The sequence below is a fragment of the Gorilla gorilla genome, chromosome 6 (genome assembly GCF_029281585.2).
Source record: "Gorilla gorilla gorilla isolate KB3781 chromosome 6, NHGRI_mGorGor1-v2.1_pri, whole genome shotgun sequence".
NCBI lineage: Eukaryota > Metazoa > Chordata > Mammalia > Primates > Hominidae > Gorilla > Gorilla gorilla.
In genome coordinates, this window is record NC_073230.2 from 56861367 (window position 1) to 56880489 (window position 19123).

Sequence of the window (19123 nt, forward strand, 5' to 3'; positions counted from 1 at the left end):
TTTTTTTTTTTTTTGAGATGGAGCCTTGCTCTGTCTCCAGGCTGGAATGGCTGGAATGCAGTGGTGTGATCTTGGCTCACTTCAACTTCCATCTCTCGGGTTCAGGTTTTTCCTGTCTCAGCCTCCTGAGTAGCTGGGACTACAGGCATGTGCCACCACGCCTGGCTAATTTTTGTATTTTTGGTAAAAATGGGGCTTCACCATGTTGGCCAGGCTGGTCTTGAACTCCTGAACTCAGGTGATCCACTGGCCTCAGCCTCCCAAAGTGCTGGGATTACAGGCATGAGTCAATGTGCCCAACCTCTTCTATTTTTTCTTCTAGTAATTTTATAGTTCCACATTTTATACTTTGTTTTTGATTAATTTTATATTAACTTTCATACATAATCTGAGACATGTATTGAAGTTGGGTTTTTCTTTTCAACATATAGACATTTGTTTTTCATATGTTGATAAGACTATTTTTTCTTCCTTGAATCACTTTTTCATGTAAGTGAAAAATCAGTTATATATATATATATATATAGAGAGAGAGAGAGAGAGAGAGAGATTTGGTCTCTTTATTGGCTATTCTGTTCTATTGATCTGTTTACATGTCATTAGACTAATACCACACTCTCTTGATTACTGTAGCTTTACAGTGGGTCTCAAATAGGATAACATTAGTATTCCTTCCTTGTTTATCTTACCAATATTTGGATATTCTAGATCAACAGTCCCCCAACCTTTTTGGCACCAGGTACTGGTTTAGTGGAAGACAATATTTCCATGGAAAAGGAGGTTGGGGAGGATGGTTTAGGCATGAAACTGTTCTACCTCAGATGATCAGGCATTAGATTCTCAGAAGGAGTACGCGACCTAGACGCCTCGCATATGCGGTTCACAGTAGGGTTTGTGCTCCTATGAGAATCTAATACTGCTGCCGATCTGATGGGAGGCAGAGCTCAGGCAGGAATGCTCGCTCACCTGCCACTCACCTCCTGTGCGGCTCAGTTTCTAACAGGCCACAGACTGGCTGGGGACCCTTTTTCTAGAAAACTTACATTTTCATATGAGTTTTAAAATTTGTTTGTCAATATGTATAATAATGTTTGCCGAAATTTTCATTGGGAGTCTGTTGAAACTGTAGGACAAATTAAGGAAACACAATTTAATTCTAGCAATACTGAGCATGTTATATCTATTTTTTTAATCTCCCTTTAGTAATTCCTCTCAGAAATTCTTTGTATTTTTAACTATATTCATCACATTCTATGTCAGATGTATTTCTAAGTAATTATTTCAATGATATTGTGTATAATATTGCTATTTTACATTTTTTCTCATTTCTCATTGCTACTGTAAAGAAATTTAATTGATTTTTGCATATTTATTTTTTATTCTGAAAGTATCTGAAGTCACTTACTTGATATAAGACTTCAGTCATTTGTTATGTGGTCTTTTACAAAAGCTGCTTGAATATCCTTGTAATATGGTAGCTGGCTTCCCCAAAGAGTGAGTGATTCAAGAGAGAAAAAGAACTCACTCAAAATAGAAATCACAGTCTTCCTATAGATAAATATCAGAAATGACGCCCCATACTTTCTGGTGTATCTACTCACTAGAAACCTATTACTAAATACAAACCATACTCAAGGTGAAGAATACTTAGCTCTGTCTTTTGAGTTAAGAAATACTATAAAATGTGTGGATATATATTTTTTAAACCACCAGGTATATTAATGAAAATCATTTTTTTCTGGTTTATTTGTTATTCAGCCCTGTTTATTTGTACCCTTTCTACATTAAAACTTGCTATTTTTTCTGGAACCAAATGATTATTTCTTATCATCTGTGGCTTGTATGCTGTATAAAGAACGACCTTACAGAATATTCTATTTTGTCATTTCTATTTGTAATATTGCTTTACTATTTTGAACATAAAATATTCAATTATTTTGTTAATCTTGAAATCAGCATGACACATCAGGTCTTCTGGTTATAAAATATTAGTGGATAAGTATTGGTACAATAATGTTATAAATGCATTAGATAAAATTATATGAAGGAATAATGAGATAACTTTAAGATGTATGTAATGCAATTATTATTAATTTAGTACATGGTAGAAAATAGAAAATGTAAAAGTTACATTTAGATACACTTATGTTAATAAGAAAAACTTTATTAAGGGCAGCTGAAGACTAGAAAAATATATACATATATAATCTCAATCTCTCCATATGTATATACACCCACACATGTATGCACATATATACAAGTGCATATTCATGCACCTAAATAGAGATATTAGCAATGACCATCTCTACTTAGGAAACTTGTAAATAATAGGTGATTGTTTTCTTTATAAATGTGTTTATTTTTATTTTTTTTAAATGTCCGTGCATGACTTGTGAATTGAAAAACTTTGGAGAAGAAAGAGAAATGTTTTATTTCAAATAGTGGGGCAACTAGAAGAAAATGGAGAGGACAGAAAGCTCAGCTCTACCTCTTTCCTCCACAGTGATCTTTAGAGTGTTTTAAATCTGTGAAGGAGGTCAAAGCACATCCTCTGAGAGCAGGTGAAGGAGGTAAATGGAACGCTGGGGGTGAAGGCACTTCATGCAGTCCCTAGAATTTATCAAGGCCTCAACAACTGTTGGTTGTATTAGAATTTGAGCTGCAGGGTTTAAACTCTAAACACTATTCCTCCCACCTTCATTACAAATTGATCGCCAAGGACATTCTGTTTTGTTTTTCTTCTTTATTTCATTATTATTTTTAAGCAGGCATTTCCACAATTGAACTACTTTGCCTCGTTTTCAATACTTGTACGCTAACCCAGGCCCCCTTCCACATGCTCAGTGATGATTAGTAAAATGCAATATGGAACAGCATGCATTGAGATAATGTATCTAATCCCTTTGGCCCCTGGTGGAAGATGGGGAATGTTAGTCTCCTGGGCTTCTGTTTTCTCCTGGAGGAAGGGCATTGGTCATTTCTCAGATTATTTCATATGAATGCACACATTTTTATAGCTGAGCTATCTTGCTGTTGTCAGGATAATGTCTGGACAACTGTCACCTTCTCTCCTTTGGAAGCTGAAACCCTATGTTTCTTTAAGGACTACTATATGTATTCTCCCCTGGAAAGAGCTTCTTACATTACTCCAAAACAAAATGCTCACATTTCTTCTGGCTATATTCAGCATTTACAATCACAGTGTGAGCAGGCCAGCATTTCCCCATCCATGATTGTTGTTGTGGCAGATAATGTACTGACATATTTATATTGTATTTATTTATTTATTTTTATTTACTTTTACAGACAGGATCTTGCTCTGTAGCCCAGGGTGGAGTGCAATAGCCTCATCTTGGCTCACTGCAGCCTTGAACTCCTGGGTTCAAGCAATTCTCCTACCTCAGCCTCCAGCCATGGTAGGTACACACCACCATGCCTGGCTAATTTTTTATTTTTATTTTTTTGCAGAGACGGGGTCTCATTTTGTTGCCCGAAATAATCTCAAACTCCTGGTTTCAAGTGATCCTCCCACTTCAGTCTCCCAAAGTGCTGGGATTACAGGTGTGAGCTACTGAGCCTGGCCTTATTTTCATTTTTATTGTTACTGTTTTTTAATCCCTTTCTCTATACTCCAGTTCAGGCAGGGAGACTCTATGCCATTTCTTTCCCTATATGTTACAGCAGGAAATCATAGAAAAGATGTTTCTAGACACAGAAGAACTTGGAAAATAAAAAAATAATTTAATAAAAGCACATATTGAATAAGGCTAATGCTTTGCACATCCTAAATTGTGTGTGAATCCTTATGGCTTTTGATCTCTGAGAAAGAGAGAGCTATGCCCTGCTTCCAGTGAGAGGACTAGGACAGCAGTACAGTCATCAGAAGAAGGCTGTGTCCTCACACTCAATAATAGAGCAGAGAGTTGATAAAACTCCAGAATAGAAAGGGTGGCTGTAAAGTGTGTTTACGCAGGTGGACCTGATGTGGCCTCCCAATTTTCTGCAGTCCAAGAACGGTAGGATGATGTTTTCTATCCCATTATGACAATGCAGTAAATGATCAGAAACATTAGACAGAAGCCTGAAGGGTTAGAATGTGTGCAATGCAATGACTTGTGTGCACCAACAAATGAGAAATACGTGGAATTTTGCAAATCTCAGCATCAGTGGAGTAGAAAAATTATCCAGAAGATCCTCTTCCCCAGTGTGTTGGTAACCATGCTAGTCACTTCGAACTCAGATGCAACCAAGAGGGCCAGTGGATGGCAGGAGCTTTTATCATACAAAAGAATGGGGAATTGAAATGGAAATTAAGTTGAACTCTAGATAACCAGAGAAAGTTAAACTTTTCCAAATGAGTCTGTGTGCTGAGATTTGTACTGCTATAAAATATAAGGTGCTTGTTTAATTCGGTAAGGTAAGGAGAAAGCACTTAAGGTTTATCTGGGCTTAAGGAAAATTAATATGGTAAGAGTCAAAGAATCACTAGATGGGAATTACTAAAACATTCAACCATGGCTGGGCTGTAAGGAGTGAGATGCAATAAATTCACCCTGAGGAAGGAGGAGAGTCAGGCAAGATTACTCATCTGAGAGTTTTGACTCTGATATAAGCAACTTTTTGACCACATGTTGTTATTTGATCTGCAGGCTTTTCACGTGTAAAATTAATTTAAACAAAAACTAATCATTTCTAAGGACCTATCAATGTCTTGGAATGTAGACCAGTGATTTTCAAAGCAGTACCAGCAGCACCAACTGGCTACTTGTAAAAATGCAAATCCTATCTACTGAATCAGAAACTCAGAATGGGGCCCTACACTTAGCATTTTAATAAGCCCTGCAGGTGATTCTGATACACATTAATGTTAACAACTATTGGTCTAGATACTGAAAGCTAACTTCTAGCAGTTGCTGTGAATGAAATGTTATGATAAAGGAATATTACACTTTTACAGCACAAAAAAATTGACTATGATATAATTACATGCAGACATGGATACTAAAAAATTTTCAGTAACTGGGGAGGAGGCAGAGCAAGAGAGCAGAAGAGAAAGCCCCACCAATTGTACACCACTCCTCTCAACTGGAAGGAAACCAAGTTAACAATTATTTACATAAAAAAGTACCTTCATAAGGACCAAAAATCAGGTGAACACTCATAGTACCTGGTTTCAACTTCATATTGCTGAAAGAGGCACTGAAGAGATAGAAAAAACAGTTCTAAGTTGCCAAGGCCACCCCTCCCTGACCCTGGCAGAAACAGCTTGGTGCTGAGCATTAGGGGAGGGAGAACACAGCAATTGTGAAGCACTGAGCTCAGTGCTGTTCTGTTACAGCAGAAAGGAAAACCAAACCAAACTCAACTGATGCTTGCCCATAGAGGGAGCATTTAAACCAGCCCTAAACAGAGGGGAATCACTGGTCCCAGCAGGCCACAGTTGAGTCCTGCAAACCTCCAACAAGGGCTATAGCTCTCTGTGTCTACAGTAAACTTGAAAGACAGTATAGGTCATAAGGACTGCAACTCTTAAGCAAGTCCTAGTGCTGAACTAGGCCCAGTGACAGTGGACTGGGGGTGCACGTGACATATTGAGACACAAGTGGCAGTGGCCAAGTGAGTCCTGGCTCACCCCTTCCCTAACCGCAGGCTGCACAGCTCATGGCTCCAAAAGAGACCTCTTCCCTCTGCTTGAGTGGAAGAGAAGGAAGAATGTGGAGAATTTTGTCTTGCATCTAGGATACCAGCTCAGCCACACCAAGATAGAGCACTGGTCAGAGTCATGATGTCCCCATTCCAGGCCCTGGTTCCCAGATGACATTTCTAGACACACCTTGAGCCAGAAAGGAACCCGATGCCTTGAAGGACAGTACCCAGTCTTAGCAGCATTCATCATCTGCTAAATAAAGAGCTGTTGGGCCCTGAATAACCAGAAATGTTACCCAGGTCAAAAGCCTTGGTGATCCTTTGAAACTTGCTGGCTTCAGGCGAGACTCAGCACATTACCAGCTGTGGTGGCTCTGGGTCAAAATGCCTTCTGCTTGAGAAAAGTAGGGGGAGAGATTTTGTCTTGCAGCTTAGGTACCAGCATGGCCAAAGGCAAGTAGAACACCAAGCTTGACCAAGCAGGTCAAGAAATGCCATCCATGACCTCACTCTTAGATAGCAATTCTGGACCTGCCCTTGAGCAGAGGGAAGTCCACTGCCCTGAAATGTGAGTCCCAGGCCAGTCAGCATTCATCACAAGCTGAAATAAGAGACCTTGGATTTTAAGAGAACATCAGTGGTAGTATGGCAGTACCCCTCATGGCCTGGGCTGGTGGTGGCTACAAGGTAAGGATCCTATGCCTTTGGAAAGGGAAAGGAAGGGCTGTGTCTTGTGGTTTGAGTGCCAGCTCAGCCACAATACAATAGAACACCAATTAGATTTCGAGGGTTTTTGACTCTAGTCCCTGACTCCCTACCCACCCAGAGACTGGGGGACCTTGCACCCTGAAGGGAAAGACACAGGCTTGGCTGGCTTTGCCACCTGCTGATTTCAGAGCTCTAGGGCCTTGAGTGAACACAGGCAGTAACCAAGGAGTGGTTATAGCAGGCCTTGGGTGAGAACCAGTGTTGTGCTGGTTTCAGGGCCAGGACTCAGGTCTGTGCTGGCTTCATAGTAGTGTTGGTCCCAGGAATGCTTATGTCACTCTATCCCTAGCTCCAGGTGGTTCAGAACAGAGAGTGAGAGAGACTATGTATGTTTGGAAGAAAGTAAGAGAAGAGAACAAGAGTCTCTGCTTAGAAATCCAGAGAATTCTCCCGGAATATGTCCAAGATTATCAAGATGGTACTTCTATAAGTCTACAAGATCCACAGCATTACTGGGCTTAGGGTGCGCCTAAAGCAGATACAGCTAGAGCACATAGATTACTTTTGTACCAACCTATAGCTGTGCTGAGGAAATTCAAAGATATTCAAGATAACACAGAGAAGGAATTCAGAATTCTATCAGATGAATTTAACAAAGATATTGACATAAATTAAAAAGAACTTAGCAGACATTTTAGGCCTAAAAGGTGCAGTTGTCATACTGAAGAATGCATCAGAGTCCTTTAATAGGAGAACTGATCAAGCAGAAGAAACAATTAGTGAGCTTAAAAACAGTCTATTTGAAAATGCGCAGTCAGAGGAGACAAAAGAAATAAGAATAAAAACAATGAAATATGCTTACAAGATCTACCAAATTGCCTCAAAAGGACAAATCTAAGAGTTATCAGACTTAAAGGGGAGGTAGAGGAAGAGATAGGGGTAGAAATTTTATTCAAAGAACAATAACAGAGAACTTCTCAAACCTAGAGAAATATATCAATATCCAAGTATAAGAAGGTTATACTACACCAAGTAAATTTAACCCAAACAAGACTGCCTCAAGGGATTTAATAATCAAAGTATGAAAGATCTAGAATAAAGAAACGATCCTAAAAGCAACTAGAGAGAAAAAAAAAAACAACAACACAAAAGAAATAACATACAATACGTGTGGCAGCAGACTTTTCTGTGGAAACCTTATGGGCCAGAAGAGACCGGCAAAACAAATTTAAGTGCTGAAGAAAAAAAAATAAAAAACAAAACAACAACAACAAAAAAGTTGTGCTATAGAATAGTATATCTAGCAAAAATATCCTTCAAACATGAAGGAGAAATAAAGACCTTCCCAGACAAACAGAAGCTGAGGGATTCCCTCAATACTAGTTCTGTCCTACAAGAAATGTTAAAAGGAGTACATTTATAGTAAAGGACCTTAATGAGCAATAAATAATCACCTGAAGGTACAAAACTCATTGATAATAATAAGTAGACAGAAAAACACAGAATATTGTAACACTGTAACTGTGGTGTGTAAACTACTCTATCTTAAGTAGAAAGACTAAACGATGAACCAGTCAAAAATAATAGCTACAACTTTTCTAGAAATAATCAGAATAAGATACAACTTTTCTAGAAATAATCAGAACAATAAGATGTAAATAGAAACAACAAAAAGTTAAAAACTGGGGGACACAGATAAAGTGTAGAGTTCATATTCATTTTATTTTGGCTTGTTTGTTTATGCAAATAGCTGTAAGTGGTTATTGGGTTTACATAATAGTTTATAAGAGAGTAGTTAAAATAACAGTTTATAAGGAGTATTTGCAGCCTCACGGTAACCTCAAGCCAAAAAACATACAATGGATACACAAAAAATAAAAAACAAGAAGTTAAATCATATCATCAGAGAAAATCACCTTTACCAGGGAAAGACAGGAATGAAAGAAAGAATGAAGAGAAGATCATAAAACAACCAGAACACAAATAACAAAATGGCAGGAGTAAGTACCTATCAATAATAGCATTAAATGTAAATTGACTTACCTCTCCAATCAAAAGACATAGACTGTGTGAATAAATGAAAAAAACAAGACCCATTCATCTGTTGCCTACAAGAAACATACTTCACCTACAAAGACACACATCAACTGAAAATGAAAGGATGTAAAAAGATATTTCATGCCAATGAAAGCCAAAAAAAAAAAAACCCCAGCAGAAATAGCTATACTTATAGAAGACAAAATAGATTTCAAGACAAAAACTATTAGAAGAGACAAAGTCAATTAGTATATAATGATAAAGGGGTCAATTCAGCAAGAAGATATAACAATTATAAATACACGTGCACTCAATGCTGGAGCAGTACCCAGGTATGTAAAAGAAATACTGTTAGCGCTAAAGAGAGATAGAGCCCCCAATGCAATACTAGCTGGAGACTTCAACATCCCCTTTCTGAATTGGACTGATCTTCTAGACAGAATATCAACAAAGGAACATTGGACTTAATCTGTAATATAGAAGAAATGGATCTGATAGATATTTACAGAACATTTCATCCAATGTCTGCACAATAAACACTCTTCTCAGTACATGAATCATTCTATAGGATAGGCTATAAGTTACATCCCAAAGCAAGTCTTAAAAAATTCAAAAAATTATAATATCAAGCATCTTCTCTCACCACAATGGAATAGCATTCAAAATTAATAACGAGGAATTTTAGAAAGTGTACAAATACATGGAAATGAAACAAAATGCTCCTGAATGACCAGTGGGTCAATGAAAAAATTAAGAAGAAACAAAAATGTCTTGAAACAAATGATAATGGAAACACAACATACAAAAATCTATGGGACACAACAAAAGCAGTAATAAGAGGGAAGCACCTATATTAAAAAAGAGGAAAATCTTCCAATGAACAATCGAATGATGCATCTTAAAGAACTAGAAAAGCAAGAGAAAACCAAACCCACAATTAGTAGAAGAAAAGACACAATAAAGATCCAGAGAATCAAATAAATGAAATTGAAATTTAAAAAATACAAGCGATCAAAGAAACAAAAAGTTGGTTTTTTGAAAAGTTAAACAAAACTGACAATCCTTTAGCCAGGCTAAGAAAAAAGGAGGGAAGATCCAAATAAATAAATTCAGAAATAAAAAAGGAGACATTACAACTGTTACTGATGAAATTCAAATGATCATTAGTGGCTACTACGAACAACTATACACCAAAAAATTTGTAACATCTAGAAAAAATAAAGAAATTCCTAGAGACATACAGCCTATCAAGATCAAACCAAGAAGAAATCCAAAACCTTAATAGACCAGTAAAAAGCAACAAGATTGAAACTGTAATAGAAAGTCTCCCAGTAAAGAAAAGCCTGAGAGCTGATAGCTTCACTGCTGAACTCTGCCAAACATTTAAAGAAGAACTAATAACAATCCTACTCAAACTATTTCAAAATATGGGGGATGGAATACTTCCAAACTCATTCTACAAGGCCAGTATTATCTTGATCCAAAAACCAGACAAAGATACATCAAAAAAAGGAAACTACATGCCAGCAACTCTGATGAATATTGATGCAAAATCCTCAACAAAATACTAGCAAACTGAATTGAACAACATACTAGAAAGATCATTAATCATGACCAAGTGGGATTTATCCCTGAGATACAAGGATGGCTCAACATGCACAAATCAATCAATGTAATGCATCATATCAACAGAATGGAGGATAAAAACCATATGATCATTTTAATTGACGCTGAAAAATCGTCTGATAAAATTCATTATCCCTTCATGATACAAACAAAAAACAAAAAACAGGATAGAAGGAACATACATCAACATAATAAATATGCAACGTAAGTATGTGACAGACCCACAGTTAGTATCATATTAGATGGAAAAAAAAATTGACAGCCTTTCTTCTAAGAACTGGAACACTAGAAAGATGCCAACTGTCACCACTGTTGTTCAACATAGTACTGGAAGTCCTAACTAGAGCAATCACAAGAGAAAGATATAAAGGGCATCCAAATTGGAATGGAAGAAGTAAAATTATTCCTGTTTGCTGATGATGTAATTTTACATTTGGGAAAACCTAAAGACTCCACAAGACAACTACTAGAATTTATAAACAAATACAGTAAAGTTGCAGGATACAAAATCAACATACAAAAATTAGCAGCATTTCTATATGCCAACTGTAAATGATATAAAAAAATTTTTAAAGTAGTCCCATTTACAATAGCCATACCTAAAATTACATATCTTAGAATTAACCAAACAAGTGAAAGATGTCTACAATGAAAATTATAAAACACTGATGAAGGAAATTGAAGGGGACACTAAAAAATAGAAAATATTCCATATTCTTGGACTGGAAGGATCAATATTTCTACAATGGCTATACTACCCAAAGCAATCTACAGATACAATTCAATCAGTCTGAAAATACCATGACATTCTTCACAGAAATAGAGAAAATAATTCTAAAATTTATATGGAACCACAAAAGACTCAGAATAGCCAAATCTATCCTAAGCAAAAACAATGAAAATCACATTACCCAACTTTGAATTATACTACATAGCTGTAGTATCCAAAACAGCATGGCACTGGCATAAACAAAGACACATAGACAAAGGGAACAGAATAAAGAATTCAGAAACAAATCCACACACCTATGGTGAACTCATTTTTGACAAAGTTGCCAAGAACATACACTGAAGAAAAGATATTTTCCAAGGTCACATACCTTTTAAGTGGTAGACTTAAAATTAGAGCAATATTTCCAAGAAGTTACACAAAAGTATAGGAGCCTATCTTAGGAATTGTCTAGCTCTATATTGAGAGCAGGGGTAAGAGTCAGATCATCTGGATGGAATCTCAAGGCACTTTTAAAAGCTGTGTAACAATGGGAAATTGCCATACCCTTATTAGGGCTTAGTTTTCTCATCCACGAAATGGGACTACTAAAAGCTCCATCTCACAATATAATTAAATAAGCTGACATACATAAAGGCCTTAGGCACAGAGAAAATTATACACAAATGTTTACAATAGTTGTGACCTACTTCTTCTTTACAAAGGAGGTATTGGATGTCCCCAAGAGGGAAGGAGCTTGCATATAATTACTCAAAAAATTAACTTAGGAACTTGAACCTGATCCTATCTGCAGCAGAAAAAGCAAAAAATAATAAGTCTCTGACGAATGTAGAAGAAAATTAGGATTCTTGAATTATGTAGGAAACTGTCTCAGACAATAGACTTGAAATCGGCTGGGATGAGGGAGAGAGAGGGATGGACATGGATAGCATCCAGGTTTGGGGCTTGGTTAACCATAAGAAATTGGATCAGAAATACAGAATGAATTATTTCAAGTTTATGAGCCATAGGATGAGTTCAGTTTGGCATTTGTTGGTTTTGAGATGCCCATTAAATATCCCAGAGGGTTTGTCTAATACGTGCTTACCCATGGGCCTGATTGTTCATGGTTGGGCGTAGGATTGGAAGACAGCAGTATAATGCTGGTAACTGCAGCCTTGCCTGTGGGAGAGAGAGAATACAGAGTGATAAAAGAGCCAGACTGGAACTTAGGGTGAGGCAAAAAGGATGAAAGTTTGAACAGGACAAAGAGAGTGCTAGTGTTGGAATCCTACCTCTAACATCAAGCTATGTCATGGGGATGCTACTTACCTTGTCAATGCCTTAGTTTTTTCATTTGGAATAACCAGAATGTAACTGTCACAAGGATTTACTCTGAAAATTAAAGAAGATTATAAACATAAATCTCTAGGTATATGGCCTGGAACCTTGTAAGTACATAGTTTATGGTAGCAATCATCAGAGGATGAGAACTGGAAAATAACAACATTTTGGAATCCAAGAAAGGAGGACAGTTGTTTATTGCAGCAATAGTCACAATAATGAGGCTATGTGCCCATCAGTGGATGACCAGATAAATAAAACATGGTATATATCAATAATGAAACAGTATTCAGCCATTACAATGAATGAAAAATTGTCTTTTGTAGCAATATGGATGGAACTGGTAGCCATTATTTTAAGTGAAACAACTCAGAAACATAAAGACAAACACCACATGTCTCCACTTGAAAGCAGGAGCTAAATTATGTGTACACATGGACATAGAGAATGGAATGATAGATACTGGAGATTTGGAAGAGTTGGAGGGAGGGAGGTGAAGAATGAGAAATTACTAAATGTGTACAATTTTCAACATTTGGGCAATGATTATATTAAAAGCCCAAACTTCACCACTACGCAATATATGCGTGTAACAAAACTGCACTTGTACCTCCTAAATCTTTAAAAATAAAATCAAAACAGAAGGAAGATTGAGTCTCAAATGAGATAATAGGCTAAGTATATCATTTTAGTTTGTGAAATAAATGTGTTAAATGTATTTGGGAAGCAAGTTTTCAGTGCATTAGTAGTAATACAGGATGAGCAGATGATAAAGTGGTAGACAGAAGATGACAAACTGATTATTCAGTTATCTAAGCTATAAAGGAAATGAGATAGAGGTCAATTGGTAAAGAATATGGGGTCCTTATAAATCTCTTTATATATTTGTCATACACGTGTTCAAAGAGAAAAGAGTCAGCAGAAGGAGTGAGATTGAAGACATTGATGATAATAAATGGTGAATGCAGAGTCAGATGCAACTCTAGTTTAGGGACTGATGCAGATATAAATTTTTACATGGCATTGGATATGTATATATGCTGGAGATATGAATATAAATGCAATTATATCTCTCTTTAAGTAAAAAATCAGATAGCAGAAATTCTCAGATAATGAGATAAATGACAAGTACTTCAGAAGTATAATTGGATCAGATATATAAGAAGCTTAAAGAGGCTTTGAAAAATAATAGAGCAATTGGAAAGTGCTTCCTAGGATACTTATTAAAGTAATTAATGATTAAAATGTAAATCTCAGATTGCCTCTGGCTTAGATAGAACATAGATTGAAATATCTTTACCCTTAAAAAGTAATTCCAGAAAGTATCAGGGTTCAAAAAGAATAACTGAGTGCTTAAATTGTAATATAACCAAACTATCTGCTGAAAAATATATAACTATTCATACACACCCAGGAGTTGAGTCCAAAAGTTCTTCTGTAAGCAAACTCTTTGGAAAGTAGATACAACTTTCCAATTTAAATGTATCTATGGATATACATGTATGACAAATTAGTAAATGAAAAATGTAAATTATATATGTAAATGTAAATTCAGAGAAATAATAACAGCTCAGTATAACTGGGGTGCAAAATGTTAGGGTTTGAGCTGTAGCAATCAAGTTATATTTTCGTAGGCACATATAATGGATATTCTAGGAAGAGATTCTGACTCAGGAATAGGAAGTCTCAAGATTTTCCAGATATAAATTAGCCATAGTTAATAGTTGAAACCAATTATGGCCTGTCCTGATATCGGCACAACTCTGTTCATAACTGGAGAGTTGTTATCTAAGATTTTGGTGGAAAGGTGGGTTTCTGGGTCTTCATCACCAATATGATTGAAAATAAAAAGAAGGGAAGAACTGCAACAAGTCCAAATAAGGAACACACTGGAGACAATGATTACATTGGGCTCATCCTAATAATCTAGGATTATCCCCTCTTCAAGACTCTTAATTTAATCATATGAGCAAAGTCTATCTTATAAAGTAAGATAAAATATTCCCAGGCTTGGGCATTAACATATGGTCATCTTTGGCAGAGCCTTCATTATTCTGTCTACCACCGTTCTTTACTTATATTATCATTATTCAGAAGGACTATAATTCATGTTCAGGAAAAATAAGTTATATATTCTATATGCAAAATTTATAATTTGCAGAGAAAGAACCAGAGCCTTAGTCCATCTCCAATCCCAAGTCTTTCCATTAAACTGTAGTATCCCTATTCACAGTTTTTAGGAGTATTTAATGCTATCATCAAATAGATCTAACCACTAAAAGGAAAAAAAATACATGCAATAAGTCACCCTTCCAGCCAGAAGAAAAGTTTGAATTGGCCAAACCAGAAGGAAAAAAATGTCAACCAATTAACCAACGCAAAGGATAAGATGAGTTTTTCTAAACAGATAACAAGCCAAGAAAGTATGCACATGATTTTCACGAAAAGAAAATAGGTATTATCAGTAAAATAAATTCTTTAGTTCAAATTGGTTCCATACATTTCTGAAGGTAGATAATACCAGTCTTAAACTATAAAGTTCTCTAGTGCCATTTTTCACTTTATAAATGGAATCTATCTGAGATTATTTTATTTTGAGGGTGGTTTCCCATAGCTTTGTACTTTTTGAAATTCCTGAGCACAAACAGTTCATGTGTTAAAACTTATTTTCCTCAGTGAAATTGGTCTGAATCTCATTATAGAGGCACGGCTTCAGTAAGAAGTTTCCGTAGTCATGGATAACCTGTGCACCTTGGAGCTGCCCAGACCAAATTGGCTGCAAATGAGTGCAGAAAACATTCTCACACTGTGTTTCTTCATTTGAAAATCTGCCAAAAGGTTTCCATTTGGATTGTATATAATACAATCAAAAGCAAATGCTAGCTGGTAAAATAGATACCTAAACCAATATGAGTAAAACAAGAAGCTTTTAGAAGAGAACACACATGCTTTCAAATAATTTGTAAATTGAAAAATATTTAATCATGTTCTTTTATCTGTATAAATGCCTTTTTCTCTAAACTTTCATAGTACTTCTACCTTTCCCCCAACAAAACACCTCGAACTGGCCTGTGTATTCAGTCCTGTGCCACCCTGTTTGATATTCACGTTTCAGCTAATAAAACAAAATGATGAGACACCTCTTTCTTTTAACTTGTTAAGAAATATAGTTCTCATTTTGATTTTATACAAATTATTCAATATTCATGACAGAAAAGACTGTATAATACACACTTATATTTATATGAAATTCTAGAATACATAAAACAAACATGATAAAACTGATCAGATAGTGTCAGTGCCCAGGATATGTCAGGGTGAGGATACCTGCAAAAGACTAGGGGGAAACTTTTGGGGAGTTGGAATTGCTCTATATCCTGGATGTGATGGTAGTTGCATTGCTCTGTGCATTTATCCAAACTATTGCATTTTATTTTATTTATTTATTATTTATTTATTTATTAAGATGGAGTCTTGCTCCTGTTGCCCAGGCTGGAGTGCAATGGCACAATCTCGGCTCACTGCAACCTCTACCTCCTGGGTTCAAGTGATTCTCCTGCCCTCAGCCTCCAAAGTAGCTGGAATTACAGGTGCCTGCCACAATGCCCAGCTAATTTTTTTTGTATTTTCAGTAGAGATGGGGTTTCACTGTGTTGGCAAGGCTGGTCTTTAACTCGTTATCTGAGGTGATCTGCCCACCTCGGTCTCCCAAAGTACTCGGATTACAGGCGTGAGCCACCACGCCTGGCCGAATTTTAAATTGGCAAATTTTGTTTTATGTAACTAGCAAAAAAAAAAAAAAAATGCAAAGGGTGACAATAAGCACCTCAACAGTCTGTCAGTTTTAGAATGTCCCCAGTTGCTGGCTAGACCAGGGAGCCTGGTCTGGCCTCCCATGGAGGAGCTCAAAAGGGTTTCAGTTTTCAGCCAAACAGGCTGTCTTTAGTCAGAACATGAATGCAAGTGGATTTTTAATGCCAAAATTGGAAAATGAAACTAGGGTATGAGTGGATCAAAGTGGCTGAGGGTAAGGAAAGAAAATAATTTATAAAGAGCATAGGCATCTAAGCCACATATGAGGAACCATAAATACCATACTTTTCTTCCGTACACCCTAAGTCCAAGTGGACCCAGATTCTGGGATTGGGATTGCTGTTGTATCCTTTACCTAGAACCAAAATTTGTCCATATTTGGGACATGCCTAGGTCTTCAGGCAAGCTGAGGAACACCAGTACTGAGGAACTGGTCAGAGTTCACTTTTCTGACATGTGTTAGTCCATGCCTACTTGCGACCCAGGTAGCTCCCAATATTTCATTTTGCCCTGGGTTGATTGTGAGTCACAGAAAAGATGTGAGGTGCAGAGGAATTTGAGAAGGTGTAATCCTATTGTCCTTGGCTACCCTCCTTCTACCTTGCCATTCAGAGCAAGGCCTTTGAAAATATAGGCTTTTCTTTTAGAGTTTCCTCTCTCTTCTAACAATTAGTGATGCTGGTAATGATATTCTTTGGATGGGTGGCATTAGAGTAATAAATAATAGAGGACAATGATGGAGGCAGTGATTGAGGGGTAATGAAGGAAGGACCCTTCAGCTTGGGAGTTCAGAGGGTCTTTTTTGTGTAAGTAACTATTGTCTTTATTATTGAATTATGAGGAATCAGCCACAAGAAGCTCTGGTAAGGGAACATTTTAAGTTCAAGAGACAGAAGAAGTGCACAGGGATTGAAACAGAGACCAACATGAAAAGGTTGATGGACAGGATTATTTTCCAATACTATTGGAACACATTGAGCTGAAGGAACAGTTCAGAAAAAGAGCTCATTAGAGCTAAGGTGGATCAGCCCAGGCAGCCCTGGGATCCGTGGCAAAGAATTTGGATTTTATTACATTTATGACAGGGGTGCATTAATATATTTTAAACAGGTGAGTAAAATTAATTACTTTATATTTTAAAAAGTAACTTTGGTTATTTTAGAAATAAACCACAAGTGGGCTAGATTAGAAGCGTGTGGATCAATTAGAGGGCGACGTGAATAATCTAGTCAAAGGCTAATGTGCTGGGGATGAGGGAGATAGCAATGGATTCCAAAAAGACAGTCAAATCCAGGATACATTTAATCTTGATGTGGGCCCAGTCTGTAGGGCTGCCACAACTCCATAGATGATAAGAAGTTGTAAACACAGAGCTGTGTTTCCTCTACAAAGAATGTTTGTTGTTTTGTTTTGTTTTGTTTTGTTTTCTGCTTCCAGCTCTCTAAAGCTCTACTTGCTCTTTCAAGGAGCATCTCAGATACCTCTCTTTGGAGCAGGAGCGTCTCACTCTCTGGGCAGAATCTTTCAGTCCTCCTTTCATGCTACCGCATCACTCTTTCTGCCCATGTAATGGGGCATGTTTTACTTTATTTGTACACATATGTATACTTTCTACAAGAACAAAAACTGTCTCCTTCGCTACTTAAAAACTTCCATTTCTTCATGTTAGGGTCTTCTGCCAATTCTATGTATGTGGTGTGGCATTTGGGGCTCTCAGTGGGCACACAGGCAATTAAATACCAAACAACATTATAATTAAAGCTTTCAAAAATTTCCCCAAACACTTACTTAATACATATTTATTGTACAACTATTATTTGCCAGGCAATGTATCAGACCTTACTTGTAATTAATTTTCTGGCAGTTATAATAGAGAAAATACTGGCTGGAATCCTAAGATCTTCACAGTTGACTTCCCTGAATATACAAAGGAGCTCCTATTACCTCACCAGAGGATTGTGGAAAACATTGAATATGTTAATATAAGCAAAATGCCTATTGAATTCTAAAGTCACATAAATGTCAAGGATTATTGTAGATAATCAAAAGTCAAATTCAAAAGAAGACATACAAATGGTCAAAAAGCATATGAAAACAATACTCAACATCATTAATGTCAAAGAAATGCAAATTAATACTTCAATGAGATACCATCTTCTACCAGTCAGAATGGCTATTATTAAAAGGTTAAAAAATAGCAGATGTTGGTGAGGATGTAGAAAAAAGGGGATGCTTATACACTGTTTGTTGGGATGTAAATTAGTATAACCTCTATGGAAAACAGTGTGAAGATTTTTCAAATACCTAAAAACAAAACTACCATTCAATCCAACAATCCCACTACTAGGTATCTATGCAAAGGAAAAGAAATCGTTATATCAAAGAGATACCTCCACTCATGTGTATTGTAGCACTTATTCACAATAGTAAAGATATAGACTCAAGTTAAATTCTCATTGATGGATAATGGGATAAAGAACATGTGGTATGTATATATATCATGGAATACTACTCAGCCATTAAAAAATAAAATCATGTCTTGTGCAACATAGATGGAACTGGAGGCCATCCATGAATTATTAGGTGAAATAACTCAGAAAGTCAAATACTGTACTGTTTTTTATTATTGGAAGCTAAATAATGTGCACACATGGACATACAGTGTGGAAAAATTGACACTGGAGACTAGGAAGAGTAGGAGAGGAATGAGGAATGATAAATAACCTAACAGATACAGTGTACACTATTGGGATGATGTTTACACTAAAAGGTCAGACTTCACCACTATGAAATATATATAACATGTTACAAAACTGCACTTGTGCCCTCTAAATGTATACAAATAAAAAAATGTTTTGTTGAACTGCAATTGTGCCCATGCAGCCCTCTCTCCAAAATCTATATCTGGCATTTATGTTTATTCCTGCTCTGATGCTACGTGCGTGACCTCAGGCAAGTTCTCTCATTTTTCTATACCTTTTCTCTCCTGATCTCTAAATTGGGTATTTATTAGCACTATTTTATTGGATTATAAAAATTAAGAGTTAATAAATATAAAGGGCTTGAATAATGCATGCCATAGTTTACCACATTATGTATCTGTGATATTATTCATATCACTATAATTAGATAATATACTCAGGGCAGAAATACTTTACTTGAAGGACTCAAGAAACAAGAGAGAATGAATTAAAGACTCCAAATCATCCTTTTCCTTGAGTTTACAATTCAAGGAAAGTT